The sequence below is a fragment of the Bombina bombina genome, chromosome 1, assembly GCF_027579735.1.
Source record: "Bombina bombina isolate aBomBom1 chromosome 1, aBomBom1.pri, whole genome shotgun sequence".
Taxonomy (NCBI): Eukaryota; Metazoa; Chordata; class Amphibia; order Anura; family Bombinatoridae; genus Bombina; species Bombina bombina.
This window is the reverse complement of record NC_069499.1, coordinates 1,270,366,857-1,270,388,223: the sequence shown is the minus strand read 5'-3', so window position 1 is coordinate 1,270,388,223 and position 21,367 is coordinate 1,270,366,857. Positions and strand designations below refer to the sequence as shown.

General features: G+C 39.9%; 1 protein-coding gene across 1 annotated transcript in view; it reads right to left on the bottom strand.

The window, feature by feature from the left end:
* Positions 1-21,367, bottom strand: part of BANP (BTG3 associated nuclear protein) — a 1,088,809-nt gene that overhangs the window by 501,445 nt on the left and 565,997 nt on the right. The gene's annotated exons all lie outside the window — the stretch shown is intronic.

The following is a 21,367-nucleotide window of genomic DNA, read 5'->3' as shown; positions in this document are numbered from 1 at the left end:
ACTAGCTTCCACTGATGTGAAAAGCAAATACAAAGCATGTGATCATAGGGCTGTCTTTAGGAATTTAGAAACAGACAGACATTTAGAGGTTTAAAGGTTATAAAGTATGTTAATATAGCCGTGTTGGTTGTGAAAAGCTGGGGAATGGGTAGTAAAGGCATTATCTATCTTTTTTTAAACAATAACAATTTTTGTGTTGACTGTCCCTTTAAGTACAAAATGCTCACACTCAAAAAAATATGGAAGTCAGTAGTGAATTCATCCATATTAGGACATTCCAAATTAGAAAAAACATAATTTATGTAAGAACTTACCTGATAAATTCATTTCTTTCATATTAGCAAGAGTTCATGAGCTAGTGACGTATGGGATATACATTCCTACCAGGAGGGGCAAAGTTTCCCAAACCTCAAAATGCCTATAAATACACCCCTCACCACACCCACAATTCAGTTTAACGAATAGCCAAGAAGTGGGGTGATAAGAAAGGAGCGAAAGCATCAAATAAGGAATTGGAATAATTGTGCTTTATACAAAAAAATCATAACCACCACAAAAAAAGGGTGAGCCTCATAGACTCTTGCTAATATGAAATAAATGAATTTATCAGGTAAGTTCTTACATAAATTATGTTTTCTTTCATATAATTAGCAAGAGTCCATGAGCTAGTGACGTATGGGATAATACATACCCAAGATGTGGAACTTCCACGCAAGAGTCACTAGAGAGGGAGGGATAAAATAAAGACAGCCAATTCCGCTGAAAAATAATCCACAACCCAAAACAAAAGTTTCAATCTTAATAATGAAAAAAACTGAAATTATAAGCAGAAGAATCAAACTGAAACAGCTGCCTGAAGTACTTTTCTACCAAAAACTGCTTCAGAAGAAGAAAACACATCAAAATGGTAGAATTTAGTAAAAGTATGCAAAGAAGACCAAGTTGCTGCTTTGCAAATCTGATCAACAGAAGCTTCATTCCTAAACGCCCAGGAAGTAGAAACTGACCTAGTAGAATGAGCTGTAATCCTTTGAGGCTGAGTTTTACCCGACTCGAAATAAGCATGATGAATCAAAGACTTTAACCAAGACGCCAAAGAAATGGCGGAGGCCTTCTGACCTTTCCTGGAACCAGAAAAGATAACAAATAGACTAGAAGTCTTTCTAAAATCTTTAGTAGCTTCAACATAATATTTTAAAGCTCTTACTACATCCAAAGAATGTAAAGATTTATCCAGAGAATTCTTAGGATTAGGACACAATGAAGGAACAACAATTTCTCTACTAATGTTGTTAGAATTCACAACCTTAGGTAAAAATTTAAATGAAGTCCGCAACACCGCCTTATCCTGATGAAAAATCAGAAAAGGAGATTCACAAGAAAGAGCAGATAACTCAGAAACTCTTCTAGCAGAAGAGATGGCCAAAAGGAACAGAACTTTCCAAGAAAGTAATTTAATATCCAGAGAATGCATAGGTTCAAATGGAGGAGCTTGTAAAGCCCTCAGAACCAAATTAAGACTCCAAGGAGGAGAAATTGACTTAATGACAGGTTTTATACGAACCAAAGCCTGTACAAAACAATGAATATCAGGAAGGTTAGCAATCTTTCTGTGAAAAAGAACAGAAAGAGCAGAGATTTGTCCTTTCAAGGAATTTGCAGACAAACCTTTATCCAAACCATCCTGAAGAAACGGTAAAATTCTAGGAATTCTAAAAGAATGCCAGGAGAATTTATGAGAAGAATACCAAGAAATGTAAGTCTTCCAGACTCGATAATAAATCTTCCTAGACACAGATTTACGAGCCTGTAACATAGTATTAATTACTGAGTCAGAGAAACCTCTATGACTAAGAATCAAGCGTTCAATCTCCATACCTTCAAATTTAATGATTTGAGATCCTGATGGAAAAAAGGGCCTTGAGATAGAAGGTCTGGTCTTAACGGAAGAGTCCAAGGTTGGCAAGTGGCCATCCGAACAAGATCCGCATACCAAAACCTGTGAGGCCATGCTGGAGCCACCAGCAGTTTAAACGAACGTTCCTTTAGAATTTTGGAAATCACTCTTGGAAGAAGAACTAGAGGCGGAAAGATATAGGCAGGATGATAATTCCAGGGAAGCGACAACGCGTCCACTGCCTCCGCCTGAAGGTCCCTGGATCTGGACAGATACCTGGGAAGTTTCTTGTTTAGATGAGAAGCCATCAGATCTATTTCTGGAAGTCCCCAGATTTGAACAATCTGAAGAAATACCTCTGGGTGAAGAGACCATTCGCCCGGATGTAACGTCTAGCGACTGTGATAATCCGCTTCCCATTTGTCTACACCTGGGATGTGAACCGCAGAGATTAGACAGGAGCTGAATTCCGCCCATACAAGTATCCGAGATACTTCTTTCATAGCCTGAGGCCTGTGAGTCCCCCCTTGATGATTGACATATGCCACGGTTGTGACATTGTCTGTCTGAAAACAAATGAACGATTCTCTCTTCAGAAGAGGCCAGAACTGAAGAGCTCTGAAAATCGCACGGAGTTCCAAAATGTTGATTGGTAATCTCGCCTCCTGAGATTCCCTAACCCCCTGCTCTGTCAGAGATCCCCATACAGCTCCCCAACCTGTCAGACTCGCATCTGTTGAGATCACAGTCCAGGTTGGAAGAACAAAAGAAGCCCCTTGGACTAAACGATGGTGATCTGTCCACCACGTCAGAGAGTGTCGTACATTCGGATTTAAGGATATCAATTGTGATATCTTTGTATAATCCCTGCACCACTGGTTCAGCATACAAAGCTGAAGAGGTCACATGTGAAAACGAGGGGATCGCGTCCGATGCAGCAGTCATGAGACCTAGAATTTCCATGCATAAAGCTACCAAAGGGAATGATTGAGACTGAAGGTTTCGACAAGCTGAAACCAATTTCAGACGTCTCTTTTCTGTTAGAGACAAGGTCATGGACACTGAATCTATTTGGAAACCTAAAAAGGTTACTCTTGTCTGAGGAATCAATGAACTCTTTGGTAAATTGATCCTCCAACCATGTTGTTGAAGAAACGACACAAGTCGATTCGTATGAGATTCTGCAGAATGTGAAGACTGAGCAAGTACCAAGATATCGTCCAAATAAGGAAATACCGCAATACCCTGTTCTCTGATTACAGATAGAAGGGCACCGAGAACCTTTGAAAAGATCCTTGGAGCTGTCGCTAGGCCAAACGGCAGGGCCACAAACTGGTAATGCTTGTCTAGAAAAGAGAATCTCAGAAACTGAAAGTGATCTGGATGAATCGGAATATGAAGATATGCATCCTGTAAATCTATTGTGGACATATAATGCCCTTGCTGAACAAAAGGCAGAATAGTCCTTATAGTTACCATTTTGAATGTTGGTATCCTTACATAATGATTCAATATTTTTAAATCCAGAACTGGTCTGAAGGAATTCTCCTTCTTTGGTACAATGAATAGATTTGAATAAAACCCCAGACCCTGGGGGGCGGAGCCAACAGCCGAGGCAAGCAGTCGCACCTACTCTGAGCTCCAGCTATAATCAAGACATTAAGAGTTTAAAATACTATATTGTTTTTTTAAAAAGACATTTATAATGAGAATGGTTATTGGAGAAGTTGGTAGAACCCTTAACTCTCTCTTTCTGGATCAAATAACCCTCAACATTATCACATAGCAACGTCGTTTGCTGAGGCCCAGGCGGCACTCCTAGACCTGATCCTGTTCAGCTTGCACGGAAAATCTTTGGACACTTATTGAATGCCTGTATCCACATCGGAACGGAGGACAGACCCTATGACAAAGACCTACAGCTAAAGGTATTTTGGAGGCGAAAACCTAACATTTCACTGACCGCTATTACCTTGTATCTACGGGATCAAACCAGCCTGAGGCATTGAAATGGAGCAGTCTTTTATCCCTGCTAGCCCGACTAACACCCAAGAGTTAATTCTATCTCTGTTGAGGGATCTGGACACTCGTCTGGATTATCATCAGACGCTATGTAAGGCGGCTTTGCAGACCACGGCCAGTTTACCCTTTACCACTATACCCCTTGAAACTCTGCCTACTAGCAATGACTATATGCTGCATACCTGGGAGAGTACCTGGGAGAGTTCCGTGGAGCCCCAACGCCGCTCGCCAGCCCTGATGAGCACGTTGCAAGTTCAGCAGAGTCAGCAGAGTGTGAATGAATATCACGAGCTCCCGAGGCAGAAAGATAGGGCATCGGAGGTCCCTCATCACATGTCTGCTGTAGACGCTCTGGCTATATTGGAGGAGTTGCCGCGGCCTGTAGAGTTACCGCGGCCTGTAGAATTATCTTTGTCTGCGAGCACATTGAGATCAACACATACCTTCGATGTTTGGAAGCCGGAGAACCGCGAAACCGCTAGCCGTGAGGTGACAAGTTCGAGTCTGTGGCAGAGAATTGGGATGCTGCTTTGCATGGAGCTTGCTGGTCAGCTAGGGAGCCCTTTCGATCCAGGCGGTGCAATCAGCTTCTGCTCTCCCTGCTTGCCTGTGTGGAGTTTGTGAGAGACATTGGCACAATGGTGCTTGGACGATAGCTCTTATGTCAGAGTAGCCTGCAAGAATGTATGATAACTAGAATATGCTTAAATAAGTCTGAGTTACTTCTGTTATATGCAGCTACATACCACATACTATGTTACATGCAATTGTTTATGGTTTGCCTATACGTAATGTTCCTGTAGGAATTTAAGATTACACCTCATATACACCTAGAATCATTAAGAGTTAATTTATGCAGTAGTAGGGAAAACTTCAACACTCTTGCCGGAGATTATGAGATTTATGACATCGTAAGTTCCCATATTGCCAAGTGTATAGCTAGAGGTGGGGAATTCTGGTGATCAACTCCTATAGGTGGCTACGGTTATTACAATCTTTGCAGTTAGCTGGTGACAGAGACATATGTATAGAATGTCATGCTGCAATATTTTGTGCTTAGTCGTTGCTTAATAGAAAATATATCCTCCTTATATGGTTTACTACTTAGCTAGATACATTGGAGATATTTACAAAGATTTGTTTTTTAATGGTTATGATCCCAGACACATGTTATGGACTGTTATTGTTTATACCTCAAGTTATGCAGTAATATCAGTTAATAGGGTATTTATAAGCTGTGCCATATCCGACTACTGCCCAGCACCTATTTGTTAAGTAGGGGAAAAGATGCACATATTTCATCTATGGTCATGATTATTTGGATGCACTGAGGGAGTAGTCTCTTCAAACCCAGTCTCAGGATACCGACAAACATTTGGGCTCATTTTCTGGAACTTGAGTACTGCCTTTGTGACTCACCTTAGCCCCTCTAAATATAGTAATATAACATTAGTACAAACTTGACAGCTCATTTGCACATGATATGAATATTATTACTGTTCTGTATCTACATGTTGTTATTTGATGGGTTAATGACAGCTCTCTTGTGCTATGTTGCTTAGAGGAGCAATGTTATATTTCACCATCCTCAGGGTATTCATGCAGAATATTTAGAGATGTTACCGAGTTATGCAGTTGGGATATAATCTCATCACTAGGGCCCTGGAAATTAGAGTACCTTAGTTAAATAGGTTGGCCCTATCATATTAAATGCCGGAGTGTGTTGCCAGCGGCCGGGGCGGCATACTGTAGTATTCTAGTAGGGGATTACCTAATACCCCAAAGCTACATTTAAAGCCGTGCATATATAATATCTTGTGTCTATTAAGCTAGTGCTTGGGGCGCAATTTATATATATAGCCACACATCCCACATGAAGTGCATAATAGCAGGTAGCTTGAGTTAGCATATTTCAATTGTATGATACTGAAAGTTATTTGAGTAAGTAGCTTAATGTACTAATCTACCTACTTAGAAGTATAAGGGTACCTTTATGTTACAGTGTACTTGTATTGCTTGGGCCACTGGGATCCTTCTAAATAGTTTTTCATCAATATAATTGCACCTTCTGTTTGCCTTGGGTTCCTGAGGTATTTATCTTATCACTACCATATCTGAAAGTAAAGTGCACCAAGTCAACTAACCTCTTCATAAGACATTTAAATACCTAAAATAGCCATACTTAAAGCATGTACTATGTATATATATTTTTTTTTAATTTAGTTTTTCTTGCTATATATCACCTCCCCCCCCCCCTTATTTTATTATTCACCCACTCTGGTAAATCCTTTAGTGGTATTAATCCGCTCAGCAATACTAATTTTCCTCAACCATATTTGGCGCTTCTTAAAGTACAAGAGTTGCCCTCTCTGTCAAAGGAGGAAATTAGTGACCTAATTTGTTAAATGTTATAAGTATTAAGCACCCCAAGGGGAAAAATATATCTCTCATTTAGGATAAGGCAATAAGTATAAAAAGGTCCAGCTAATATCTAGAAGTAGCGTGTGTGTGACAACAAGATAAGTTTACACATCTCTGCTAACTGCTGGGCCCTTCTCCTTCCTTTCCCGCCGGTACTGGTTGCCTGCGGGTCATACCCCCTTTCCTTTTTCCCGCATCGTCTACAGCTGACATTCCCCCAGGAGAGGGGCCCACCCAACATAACTTATGGCTCCTCCCCCCACCCTCACTTTTAGCTACTGTCCACCTTTGTTTTAGGTGGACAAATAAGCGGTATTTATAGCTCCGTCCCCCGCCCTCATAGCTATAATCCACTCTTATATTAGGTGGATAAATAAGCGGTATTAACCCGCTACAAACATCACTTTGTCATAAGTTGCTCTTAGTCTTTTGTTTATCATGAAAATGAGGCTCTTTGCCCCCTGTTCACGTGTATCTAATAGGAGCAACTTGTTATGATTCCCTATAATTTGTCAATCCTTCAAAAATAAATACACCTCTATTATAATTAATGTACCACTCTATAGGAAGTATAATCTACCAGGGTTGTTTAAATTCTATCATTTTATCATTTTATTATGTATCTACATAGGAAACAAAACAAAATAGAAAAGAGGGAATGCCAGAACGTGATTATTTTATATTATACTGGAGACTTTAGGAATGTACAAGCCTACGATGTATAATGTATTTACTCTTTGTATAATGTTTATTGTGCTTTAATTTTGTACTCCTGGTATCCCTCAATAAAAAACTTTGATTCTCAAAAAAAAAAAACCCCAGACCCTGTTCCAGAACTGGAACTGGCACAATTACTCCAGCCAATTCTAGATCTGAAACACATTTCAGAAATGCCTGAGCCTTCACTGGGTTTATTGGAATGCAAGAGAGAAAAAATCTTCTCGCAGGCGGCCTTACCTTGAAACTTATTCTGTACCCTTGTGAAACAATGTTCTGAATCCAAAGACTGTGAATCGAATTGATCCAAATATCTTTGAAAAATCGTAACCTGCCCCCTACCAGCTGTGCTGGAATGAGGGCCGCACCTTCATCCGGACTTGGGAGCTGGCTTTGGCTTTCTAAAAGGCTTGGATTTATTCCAGACTGGAGACGGTTTCCAAACAGAAACCGTTCCTTTATGGGAAGGGTCAGGCTTCTGTTCCTTATTCTGACGAAAGGAACGAAAACGATTAGCAGCCCTATATTTACCTTTAGATTTTTTGTCCTGGGGCAAAAAAGTTCCTTTCCCCCCAGTAACAGTTGAAATGATAGAATCCAACTGAGAACCAAATAATTTATTACCTTGGAAAGAAAGAGAAAGCAAAGTTGACTTAGAAGACATATCTGCATTCCAAGTTTTAAGCCATAAAGCTCTTCTAGCTAAAATAGCTAGAGACATATACCTGACATCAACTCTAATGATATCAAAGATGGCATCACAAATAAAGTTATTAGCATGTTGAAGAAGTTTAACAATGCTATGAGTATTATGGTCTGACACTTGTTGCGCTAAAGCCTCCAACCAAAAAGTGGAAGCCAAAGAAATAGCAGGCCTAAGAAGATTACCTGAACATAAATAAGCTTTCCTTAGAAAGGATTCAATCTTCCTATCTAAAGGATCCTTAAAGGAAGTACTATCCGCCGTAGGAATAGTAGTACGTTTAGCAAGAGTAGAGATAGCCCCATCAACTTTAGGGATTTTGTCCCAAAACTCTAATCTGTCAGATGGCACAGGATACAATTTCTTAAACCTTTGAGAAGGAGTAAATGAAGTACCCAGATTATTCCATTCCCTAGAAATTACTTCAGAAATAGCATCAGGGACAGGAAAAACTTCTGGAATAACTATAGGAGGTTTAAAAACCGAATTTAAACGCTTAGTAGATTTAGTATCAAGAGGACTAGACTCCTCCATCTCTAACGTGATAAAAACTTCTTTAAGTAAAGAACGAATAAATTCCATTTTAAATAAATATGAAGATTTATCAGTGTCAATATCTGAGACAGAATCTTCTGAACCAGAAAAATCCTCATCAGAAACAGACAAGTCAGAATGATGACGGTCATTTAAAAATTCATCTGAAATATGAGAAGTTTTAAAAGACCTTTTACTTTTACTGGAAGGAGGAATAACAGACAGCGCCTTCCTAGTAGATTTAGAAACAAATTCTTTTATATTAACAGGAACATCCTGAGTATTAGATGTTGAAGGAACAGCAACAGGTAATGGAATATTACTAATGGAAATACTATCTGCATTAGCAAGTTTATCATGACATTCATCACAAACTACAGCTGGAGGAACAGTTACCACAAGTTTACAACAAATGCACTTAACTTTGGTAGAACCAGCATCAGGCAGAGTCTTTCCAGAAGTAGATTCTGATCCAAGGTCAATTTGAGACATCTTGCAATATGTAAAAGAAAAAACAACATATAAAGCAAAACTTATCAAATTCCTTAAATGACAGTTTCAGGAATGGGAAAAAATGCCAATGAACAAGCCTCTAGCAACCAGAAGCAATGAAAAATGAGACTGAAAAAATGTGAAAAAAAGGTGGAGACAAGAATGACGCCCACATTTTTTGGCGCCAAAAAAGACGGCCACATTATTGGCGCCATACATTTTTTGCCGCTAAGAATGACGCCACATCCGGTGATGCCGACATTTTTGGTGCAAAAACGTCAAAAAAATGACACAATCACGAACAACTTCAAAAATAAATGACAAAAAAAATTTGCGCCAAAAAAGTCTGCGCCAAAAATGACGCAATAAATTGAAGCATTTTCAGTCCCCGCGAGCCTAACAGCCCCCAGGGAAAAAAGTCAATTGAACAATTTTTAAGGTAAGAAAAAATTGATTATTCATATGCATTATCCCAAATAATGAAACTGACTGTCTGAAATAAGGAATATTGATCATCCTGAATCATGGCAAATATAAGTTTAAAGATTCGGTACAGCCAATAGAATGTGAGCTCAATCTGATTGGCTGATTGGATCAGCCAATCGGATTGAACTTGATTCTGATTAGCTGATTCCATCAGCCAATCAGAATATTCCTACCTTAATTCCGATTGGCTGATAGAATCCTATCAGCCAATCGGTATTCGAGGGACGCCATCTTGGATGACGTCATTTAAAGGAACCGTCATTCGGCGAGTAGGCATCGGGAGAAGAGGATGTTCCACGTCGGATGGAAGATGATGGCTCCCGAAGATAGAAGATTGAAGATGCCGTTGATAGAAGACTTCATCCGGATCATGGACCTCTTCAGCTCCCGCTTGGATGAAGACTTCAGCCGGATCATGGACCTCTTCAGCTCCCGCTTGAATGATGACTTCAGCCGGATCATGGACCTCTTCAGCCCCCCGCTTGGGCTTGGATCAGGACATCGGAGGAGCTCTTCTGGATCGATCGGTGAACCTGGTATGGTGAAGATAAGGTAGGAAGATCTTCAGGGGCTTAGTGTTAGGTTTATTTAAGGGGGGTTTGGGTTAGATTAGGGGTATGTGGGTGGTGGGTTGTAATGTTGGGGGGGTATTGTATGTTTTTTTTTTACAGGCAAAAGAGCTGAACTTCTTGGGGCATGCCCCGCAAAGGGCCCTGTTCAGGGCTGGTAAGGTAAAAGAGCTTTGAACTTTAGTAATTTAGAATAGGGTAGGGCATTTTTTATTTTGGGGGGCTTTGTTATTTTATTAGGGGGCTTAGAGTAGGTGTAATTAGTTTAAAATTGTTGTAATATTTTTATAATGTTTGTAAATATTTTTTTATTTTTTGTAACTTAGTTCTTTTTTATTTTTTGTACTTTAGTTAGTTTATTTCATTGTATTTATTTGTAGGAATTGTTTTTAATTTATTTATTGATAGTGTAGTGTTAGGTTTAATTGTAGATAATTATAGGTATTTAATTTAATTTATTTATTGATAGTGTAGTGTTAGGTTTAATTGTAACTTAGGTTAAGATTTATTTTACATGTAAATTTGTAATTATTTTAACTATTTTAGCTATTAAATAGTTCTTAACTATTTAATAGCTATTGTACCTGGTTAAAATAAATACAAAGTTACCTGTAAAATAAATATTAATACTAAAATAGCTATAATATAATTATAATTTATATTGTAGCTATATTAGGATTTATTTTACAGGTAAGTATTTAGCTTTAAATAGGAATAATTTATTTAAGAAGAGTTAATTTCGTTAGATTAAAATTATATTTAATTTAGGGGGGGTGTTAGTGTTAGGGTTAGACTTAGCTTTAGGGGTTAATACATTTATTAGAATAGCGGTGAGCTCCAGTCGGCAGATTAGGGGTTAATGTTTGAAATTAGGTGTCGGCGATGTTAGGGAGGGCAGATTAGGGGTTAATACTATTTATTATAGGGTTAGTGAGGCGGATTAGGGGTTAATAACTTTATAATAATAGCGGTGCGGTCCGCTCGGCAGATTAGGGGTTAATAAGTGTAGGCAGGTGGAGGCGACGTTGTGGGGAGCAGATTAGGGGTTAATAAATATAATATAGGGGTCGGCGGTGTTAGGGGCAGCAGATTAGGGGTACATAGGGATAATGTAAGTAGCGGCGGTTTACGGAGCGGCAGATTAGGGGTTAAAAATAATATGCAGGGGTCAGCGATAGCGGGGGCGGCAGATTAGGGGTTAATAAGTGTAAGGTTAGGGGTGTTTAGACTCGGGGTACATGTTAGAGTGTTAGGTGCAGACGTAGGAAGTGTTTCCCCATAGACAACAATGGGGCTGCGTTAGGAGCTGAACGCGGCTTTTTTGCAGGTGTTAGGTTTTTTTTCAGCTCAAACAGCCCCATTGCACGTTTTTGAGGCTGGTCGCGTCCGTAAGCAACTCTGGTATCGAGAGTTGAAGTTGCGTTAAATATGCTATACGCTCCTTTTTTGGAGCCTAACGCAGCCATTCTGTGGACTCTCAATACCAGAGTTATTTTAAAGGTGCGGCCAGAAAAAAGCCAGCGTTAGCTACGCGGGTCGTTACCGACAAAACTCTAAATCTAGCCGTAAGTATATCCTAACCCAAAGGTGCATTTTCTAGCCATGGATATTACCTCATTTTCCATAGGTGCATTTTCACATGGACAGATAACACAAATTAAGACAACCAACTCAGTATAAGCCTAATTTCGATGACCAGTTTGTGACATATGTAGGCTTGTGCTTGTCCCCGATATATTCAACAACTATAACTAAATAACGTGACACATGGAAATGTTCAGATAAGAATCGAAATGAGTACTCGCCATAGATGTAGTTCAACAAGACTCGCAGACCTAGAGTTTGTGTTACCCTCAGGCTATATATATGAGATCTGTTTATGCTCCGGACCAATAACTTTATAAATACAAAATCTTCCTCTTCTGAGAGCGCTATATAACTGTGACTATAAACAATACCCTTGTGAGTAAACTTGTTTTCCACCTCCTGAGTTTAAGAGGGCCTCCTCAGGACCTTCAGTATCCACTGTTTCAAACATAGGAGGTTTATTTAATAAAAGTATGGCCACTTGGAATACTTGCTCCCCATTGCCCAACAACCTCTACACTAGTATATATAGATTCAAAGGGCACATAGGCTAAACCCTCAGTTCCCACCTCCTGAGCTTAATAAGGCCTCTCTTGGATCTTTGGTATGAACTATATAAAACGAGGGAGGTTTATTTAGATGGTAGGGCCACTCCTGGACCCTTAACTTCTATATGAAAGTAGTGGTAAAAGAAGGTATAAATCTAAATCTAGCCTCTACATAGATAATAACAGTATAAAGGTAAAGTGGATACCATCACTATTTTAGGGTTAGGTAGGCAACAACCTCAGCAAGGTAAAATTCATATCTGTAGTAGCTGGTCTCGCATCCATTCCTGCTGAGCTTCTAGGGGTAATGAATTGTTATTATATATACAGCTTCATACAAGGCGAATACAGACACATCCACATATATAAACAGCCATATGGATTAGAGTCGCCTATCTAAAGTAAAATAACATGGGGGGATTATCTAAACAATAGGGATAATGTTCACAGGCCCATATAGATCCAGACAGCCAATTGCTGTAGGCTCAGGGGGGACTTCCATTATTATATTGGGGTTAAACTAAGGAGGTATACTAAAAACACTGTCGTGTAGCAAGGCGCAGAAATTCAATAAATAAAATGCATTGTGTAGGTATAACAATATAATGGGGCCAACACTCCTAATACAGCAAATTTTGATTGCGGAGGTACATGCATGCAAACGGAACATGAATAATATGTAGGGCAGACAATTGTGTTCACTAGTACATACCCGTAACACACATCCCCACACTGCTCTAAATACATAGTACCCAAATCAAACACCCCTGATCCATGCTTGTAATATTTTCTAGTTTCACATGTGTGGGAAATATATAAAAATAAAAGTACATATAAGCATGTCTAAACTGTGCATACTTCGTTGCGGCCACATTTACAAAGTATACCTATTTCTAAGCCCACAAACGAGGGAAACAGTTCTAGCCGATGCCGGCTCTGAGGGATCTGTGGAGACCCAACCTGTGCAGTAAGTGGATTGCATTAAAGTCCGGCTTCCCTCTAAGGCCTCCAAACTGCATTTGCCGATATACTCTCATATCGAGATTCTCTCCGGCAAGTGTGTCAGTGATAGTCTGGAGCCTCCCTTGTCCATAACTGGCCTTGATTCCCCTGTCAGCAGCCAGACAGGATTCTGCATCTCCTTCTAATCCAAGCAGGGCAGAGAGAATTGCAGGCAAGTTCCGCCTTCGTTGGGAGACAGCCATATTGTGAGAGTTCCCCATGATCCAGTCTTCGTGCTCCGTGTCCAAGTGTCTCTCAGCTACCTCTGCGTGGATCTCTTCGCGGGCCTCCAAATAGTCTGAGTCCCTTCCCAGGGGGCCGGCCACATCCCCCAGAGTTGGGGCCAAGATGCAGGGTAGGGATCCCACGCAGGCCATCTGTTGTGAATACAGTAGAGCTCCCTCCGAGGCAAGCCGGGCCACAGTGGAATGTAGGGTTTCTCCCTGTACGTTAGGGTCTATCCTGGTCGTCACCTCCATCTTAGACATTGCTGTCTCTGTATGCACATGTTCCATGAGGGCTGCAAAGCGGTCTAATCTGCTGCAAAACTTGCGTTCAAAATCGAGGAGCAGGTCTCTCATAATAGTAGAAATATCCCCCATGCTGCAAATCTTATTGTAGGCTAGTATAAATGCAGAGGCACAATTTTTACTCGGGGGGGGGGGGGTGCTGAGGTCTCTTTCTTAGTAGGCCGCTAAGAGATCTCTGCGGTCCAGTCTGGGAAGCTTCTTTTCTCTCAAAACAGGTGTAGTCCAATCCATCAGAGCGTTATACACTTCATGGAGGTCAGTTTTTTTTCTGGAAAGACTTGAAAATTCTTAATTACAAGGCGGATTGTAATTTTTCCTTACAGAGCTCCCAGTTTAGCAGCCATCTTAGGCCATAGCCCGGACACGCCCTCTTATTCTGTGTTTTTATAACAATATAATATCCTTTTTCTCTCTCTATATATATATATTATTATTTTATATATATATATTTATACACATACACTTTCCCCACACTCTATACATATGTGGCAGAGATTGTTTAAGGGGATATGAAACCCAACATTTTTCTTTTGTGATGCAGATAGAGCATACCATTTTAAAAATGTTTCCAATTTCCTTATCTTATCAAATTAGCTTCATTCCCTTGACATTTTGTGTTGAAGAGATACATAGGTAGGCATCTGAAGCACTACATGGCAGGTAATAGTGCTAACATCTAGTGCTCTTGCAAATGGATAAAACTCTTGCAAAAACTGCAGCCATGACAATGCACCAAGTCAGGAAGAGAGCATTTCCAGTCACTGAGGATGCCCACTAATTGGAATAATTTCAATCAAATCCAAATCACAAGCATTTGAAAAACAGGATTCAACACTATATGGTCCAACAAACTCAATATCATGCAGCTATAGTCTGTAAATTCATAGACTATTTCACGGTTTACCTGAGTGCATTTTATGGCTCCCGTTTTAAGGCTAAGTTCTACATTTAGAAGTCTTTAAGAGTAACTCATCTGGGGGGTGGAGCCAGCAGCCAAAGCAATAAGTCGTGCTACTAGGAGGCTCCTGACTATATTTTCAATTTCTCTAGTCTTTCCTCTGTGGAACAACATTTTGATATTGGGTTATTCTTGGGAACCTTAGGAGACTCTTGTGAAACATCTGGCTGTACCGAACAAGACATTTTTATTGCTATATTAATGCTTTTGGATAAGCAGCAGGCCGCAACTGAATATGGGGAAAGACATCGGTGCCATGCTACAGACTCTATTTGCCGAGTATGAGCAACGGATCCTCATTAGATTTGATGCTCTGCTGGCAAGGATTGAAGTGGCGCGCGTAACAGGGAAACCTATGCTAGCTGCTGAGGACGTAGAGGTGGATGTCAGTGAGAACCCTGGAACTGTGCAGCTAAGTACTGGGAACTTTCACATAGTGCCTGATCCCCCAAAAGTGGAGCATCTACCGAATGGATCTGACTGCGAAGTGACGGTCCTGCTGGATCGCAATGTGCAGACCCTTGTGAGAAGTGCCGGTGGGAGTGGGGGGCTCCCCTCCGGTGGCGGCGATATGTTGGGTCATGCTGAGAGTCATACCTGGAGGTGCTTGTCACTCACTGCCGCTGGGCCGGGAGCAGAAGGGAGAGTGGCTGACGTCTGTGAATGCGGTCCTGCTGATATGAGTGAATCACTATCGGCCTCATTTTGTGGAACCGCCTTGGATTTCTACATGTTCTGGAGCCTTGAGAGGAGCAGTGCAGAGGTCCTGTCTCTGGAAAGTATTTTTCTCTTGATGTTCCTGCAGAGTGAGAGTTTCTGGCTTTTTGAGACTAACATGAAATCTGGAATTGGGTGACACTCTTTATTATAGCAGCAGTTATTTAACGTTCATAATCCCATCTTGCTTGTTTAACGTGCTGCTGCTTAAAACTCAGTTCTTGGCCCGAAAAGTCTGCATTTATGAGGACTACTACCTAAGACTGTGTGCACACTGGGACTGAATCCTCTTGTTGTTTCCCCTCTACACAGAATAATTGAGGACTTATCAGTAATGGTTCCTAGGTTTGGTAGTCTAGCCTTAAGCGTGTTAATTTTATGTTTAATGTTGTAAGATATCACTTATACACAACAATTTTCCCAGCACTTATATAGCTACAGTACTGCTCAGCAAAGTTTTGCTTTATTATGGGTTGATTTAACCGGGATTGGTTAGCAATAATTGTAAATGGAAATTATCTATTTTCTATATATATGCTGCTTTTCACATATACATGTCGAAGTTTGAATGTACTCTGACTGGCTGGTGTGTGAATTGATGTTGTGACTTTCTCTGACTGTTGTATTCCTTTTAAAATAGCCCCTGACATTATAGAATTGTGCAGCAGGGGGAGATGTTGTGTGCCCTGTTCTGTATTCTGAGTGGTCATCATGAATGGCTTGTCAAAGTATTAACTAATGATTCCAACTTAGTTTCTTGGGAGATATGCCCCTTATTCAGATTACAACATTTAGCTAGGAGCTTAACTGAGTATGCCACATAGCTAGCCATATGCTAGATTTAATGTCCCTAACGCTCTTCTTATGAGAAACTCTGGAATCCCTGGCCATCCATAATCTGTATTGCGAATGTTCCCTTAGCATTATTGTAGCCCTCATCAGAAAGAGATTATTATCTTGTCACTCCCCCCCCCCCCCACGTACGTGGGGTAAGGGATAAATAATTTATCCTCTATACTTCCTTTTGGCAGAGTTACGTAGCCTCTGCCCTGTCCGTAGAGCCTTTGCCAAAGCTTGTTCCTATAGTAGTGTAAAAATGGCTCTCCGGATCCTATTAATGATACTTTTATTAAGATATCTCTTACGCGTCTAGTTGTCTGCAGTTTGTCTCTCCTAATAAATTTGGTATTATTTTTAACCTACATACATATCTACTGTAGTTCTAGAGCTGATGATGAGTTGTCTGAGGTCCAAAGAGATTTAGGTGTGGCAACTAAATTTGTCTTTCATGCACTTTTAGAGAGTTACCCCCTGGGGGAAGCTCTGGCTAGTGTAGATGATAAGGTGGTCTTTGTAGGAAAATAAATAATGAATACTGGTCAACTTGACCCTTTTATAAACTTGATGTAGAGGACAGCCTCTAGAGCACCTGGTAGCTCCCTCGCCAACAAGCCCTAGCCAAGCTTACCAAGATTTTTATCCTTCAAATAATAACTGGCAGTTGAATCAATGATTGCCCACTGGGCTTATCTGTCCATTCACTCGCCCTCAGGGGACTCCTGACTCTTGCAATCCGGGTTGCCCTGTATATCATCCTAAAATATAACCCTCAGCACTGGTAACCTCTATAATAAATTATTCTTTATTTATTTTTTAATGTTGTGGATTGTATGTCAGCTACAGTTTTCATATTAGTACTTGGACTACTCTATGAAGCATTTTCTACAGACTTGTTTTGATGTAGTGTTGTTTTGTTTTTGTTTTTTTTTCTCTCTCTCCTGTGTATTTCCAGAGTGTCATGCTTATTCTTATGATCTCCTTCAATGTTAATTTTAGTTTCTATGTCTTCAACTGTGCTCTAGTTTTCAGATCCCCCAATGGGATCTCCGTAACATTGATGACACTAGAGAAGTTAATGTTAAAATGAGAGGCATTGATGAGGGGTAATGTTATGTCCTAGTGAAGTACTTAGTAAATGTTAAGCTGTTGTCTGTGACTGTAAAACTGTATTTTTCCCTGTGAGATATTGCCCTTCATTTTGCATATGCTGTACCTGTCTTCTTCGCCTCAATAAAAAATATAAATTAAAAAAAAAAAAAAAAAAAAAAAAACTGCAGCCATATAGTGCTCCAGAAATAGGCCGACACCTAAGCATATGTCCCTGATTTTCAACAAAGGATACCAAAAGAACAAAGGAAATTGATCATAGAAGTAAACTAGAAAGTTGCTTAAAATCATGTCCTTTATCTGAACCATGAAAGAAAAAATGTGGGTTTTACATTCCTTTAATAACTATTATCTGTATTTAAACTCAAAATCCCATTCAATCAGGTGATCTAAAAAAAAGTATTCCTCTGTACATTTTATTAGTGATACTGTTTATGTATCAGGAATGTGCTTATTTGCAGAAATGTATTAAATCAAATTTGGAGTTTAGTCTAGAAGGTATTATAGTGTTAAAGGGACAGACTACACCAGGATTTTTATTGTTTAAAAAGATAGATAATTCCTTTGTTACCCATTCCCCAGTTTTGCATAACCAACACGATTAAATTAATATAATTTTTACCTCTGTGATTACCTTGTATCTAAGCCTCTGCAAACTGCCCCCTTATTTCAATTCTTTTGACAGACTTGCATTTTAGCCAATCAGTGCCCTCTCATAAGTAAATCCACAGGTGTAAATACAATGTCATCTATATAGAACACATGAACTAATGGCCTCCAGCTATGAAAAACTATAAACTGCATTCAGATAAGAGGCGGCCTTCAAGGGCTTAGAAATTAGCATATGAGCCTACCTAGGTTTAGCTTTAACAAAGAATACCAAGAGAACAAAGCAAATTTGATGATAAAAGTTGTTTAAAATTACATGCCCTATCTGAGTCATAACAGTTTTATTTTGACTAGACTGTCCCTTTAAGCTTAAATATCCAATACAATTCAGTTTTATTTAGATGTTGCTCTTTACTTCCTCCTCTCCAGTTACTGCTACTTTTCTCTATCACAGCCCATGAAGAAGTACTCACTGATCTTTTTATATGTTGTAATAAAATGTATCGCTATCGGAGACCTAACCTCTAATGCTCTTTTTGTATAAGTAATATTAGACAATACATAGAGCACAACCAGAAAGTTTAGTAGAATCAATATCAAAAGAAATAAAAAAAAAAACTATATATAAAAAAAGGCACAAAAAGGTTGTGTTCAGGAATATCACTGGAGACAACATAAAATTCGCCTTTTTTTTTGGTTGCTTTTTTTTGTACTAAGCAGAAAAAAAACCTGACGACAAAAATGACAACCTTGTGAAGCTGGAAAGGAGGGAACTGACTAAATTACAAAAACATAATGACATACAGTCACTGGGTTCCCTAAAGGAGTTAATTAAGGAAAAGGATGCTATGTTTAATATTACACAACATATTTTATATAGTTGCTGACTAAAATAACTAGGTATTTACTTACCCATAACTACTTTTTATTTGAAGGACATTTTTACTTACAAAAAAAAAGAAAGCACCAGCGGTATAGCTACTGTATTTGGGTATATTTGCCTCATCTTACACAATTGTATTTGAAGTGTATTTAAAATCTATTTAAGGGGAAAAAAAATAACAGTTGCAAATCCCTTCAGAGAAGAAAGGGGATATTATGACAGATTCACAGATGATTTAATAGTAATCTGGAAGGGACCTCAAAAATATTTGAAAGTTTATTTTCTATTTAAATCATCATGAATGTAATTTGCAGTTCACATACGAGTACTTAAAAGATGGTATTTCTTATTCAGACTTAAAGCTTAAGGTTGATGCCAACACAGGCTTAGTGACTACAGAAAAAGTGTGGGCAATAAAAAAGAAGAGGAAACAGACATAAGACAACTATTACCATAAAATACAGAGTATAGACTTTTCATCTAAAACTTGGCCTCAATGCAGAAGCAATTTGTAATGTTTGATAAACGTGTGAGGAAAACTCTACAATGCTATTTTAATGATAGTTTTTATAAAAAATGTTATAGTCTCAGCTACTCACTATGTAGCGAATTATAAATTATGCTTACAAGATCATTTCATTTTCTTCTGTATAAGGAGAGTCCACGGCTTCATTACTTACTGTTGGGAAATACTGAACATGGCCACCAGGAGGAGGCAAAGACACCCCAGCCAAAGGCTTAAATACCTCTCCCACTTTCCCTATCCCCCAGTCATTCTGCCGAGGGAACAAGGAACAGTAGGAGAAATATCAGGGTATAAAAGGTGCCAGAAGAAAAATATAATTTAGGTGGCCGCCCATCTGAGAACACGGGAGGGGGCCGTGGACTCTCCTTATACAGAAGGAAATGAAATTATCTGGTAAGCATAATTTAGGTTTTCCTTCTTAATATAAGGAGAGTCCACGGCTTCATTCCTTACTGTTGAGAAACATACCCAAGCTCTAGAGGACACTGAATGATAACAAGAGGGACAAAAAGAGAGGCGGACCCTAATCTTAGTGCACCACAGCCTGCAAAACCTTTCTCCTGAAGGCTGCTTCAGCGGAAGCAAAAACATCAAACGTGTAAAATGTAAAAAAGTATGTAAAGAGGACCAGGTAGCCGCCTTAAAAAATTTGATCCATATAGGCCTCGTTCTTAAAGGCCCAAGAGGAAGCCACTGCTCTAGTAGAATGAGCCGTAATTTTCTGAGGAGGTTTATGTCCCATTGTCTCATAAGCTAAGTGGATAACACTCCTTTACCAAAAAGATAAAGAAGTCGAAGAGACCTTTTGACCCTTACACTTCACAGAATAGTCAACAAACAAGGAAGAAGTTTGTCTAAAATCCTTAGTAGCCTGAAGATAAAACTTCAAGGCACGAACCACAATCCAAATTAAAAAAGCAAACATAGGACAGCCTTATCAGAGTTGGAAACACCAGATAAGGAGGCTCACATTGCGTGCAGAAGCAATAGCCAGTAGAAAAAGAACCTTCCCTCAACATCTAATGTCCAATTTTCATGCATAGGCTCAAACGGAGCCAGCTGCAAAACCTTAAAGGGTACACTGAAACCCAATTTTTTTTCTTGTGATTCAGCTAGAGCATGAAATTTTAAGCAACTTTCTAATTATACACCATATTATCAATTTTTTCTTCATTCTCTTGGTATCTTTATTTGAAATGCAAGAATGTAACCTTTATATGCCCGGCCCATTTTTGAAATGAGCTTGAATGAGAGTATCAATAACCCTCTCAGAAAACCCTCTCTTGGCAAGGACTTAGCGTTCAATCTCCACGTAGTCAGTCTCGAGAATCTAGATTTTGTTGACCATAAGGACCTTGTTCAGCAGATCCCTGCGACTAGGTAACCTCCATGGAGGAGAAGATAACATCCTCACTAGATCCGCAAACCACATCCTTTGCGGCCACAATGGAGCAATCAGTATTACTGATGCCTGCACCTGCTTGATGCGGGCCACTACCCGACGGAGTGGTAAAGGCGGGAAAAGGTAGATTAGACTGAACTTCTAAGGCACTGCTGATGCATCTATTAGCTCTGCCCGAAAAAGTCCGCTTCCCAGTTGTCCACTCCCGGAATGTGGATTGCTGACAGCGAACAGTTGTGGGCCTCCATCCACTCCAAGATACTTCCCTCATTGCTAGGGAGCTTCTCGTTCCCCCCCCCCCCCCCCCCCCCGATGGTCAATGTAAGTCACTGAGGTTATATTGTCTGATTGGAATCTGATAAATCGGGATAAACCCAGAAGAGGCCAAGCCTCCAGAGCATTGTAGACCACTTGAAGTTCCAGAATATTGATCGGGAGGGAGCGTTCCTCCTGAGACCACAGGCCCTGTGCCTTCTTGGCACCCCAAACAGCTCCCCATCCTGATAGACTCATGTCCGTAGTCATAATCTCCCAGGATAATCTTAGAAAGGATATCTCTCGGGACAGATGATCTAGACAGAGCCATCAAGAGAGCGATTCTCTCGACCGGCTGTCCAGGGAAATCTGTTGAGACAGATCCGAATGATTACCTTTCCACCGCATCAGCATGCACAGCTGTAATGGTCTGAGGCGGAGCCTGGCAAAGGGAATAATGTCCATACTGGACAACATGAGACCAAATACCTTCATATACTGAGCCACAGATGGCCTTAAGGAAGTCCGGAGGGCAAGACATGCCGAAGCTAGCTTGCGACGT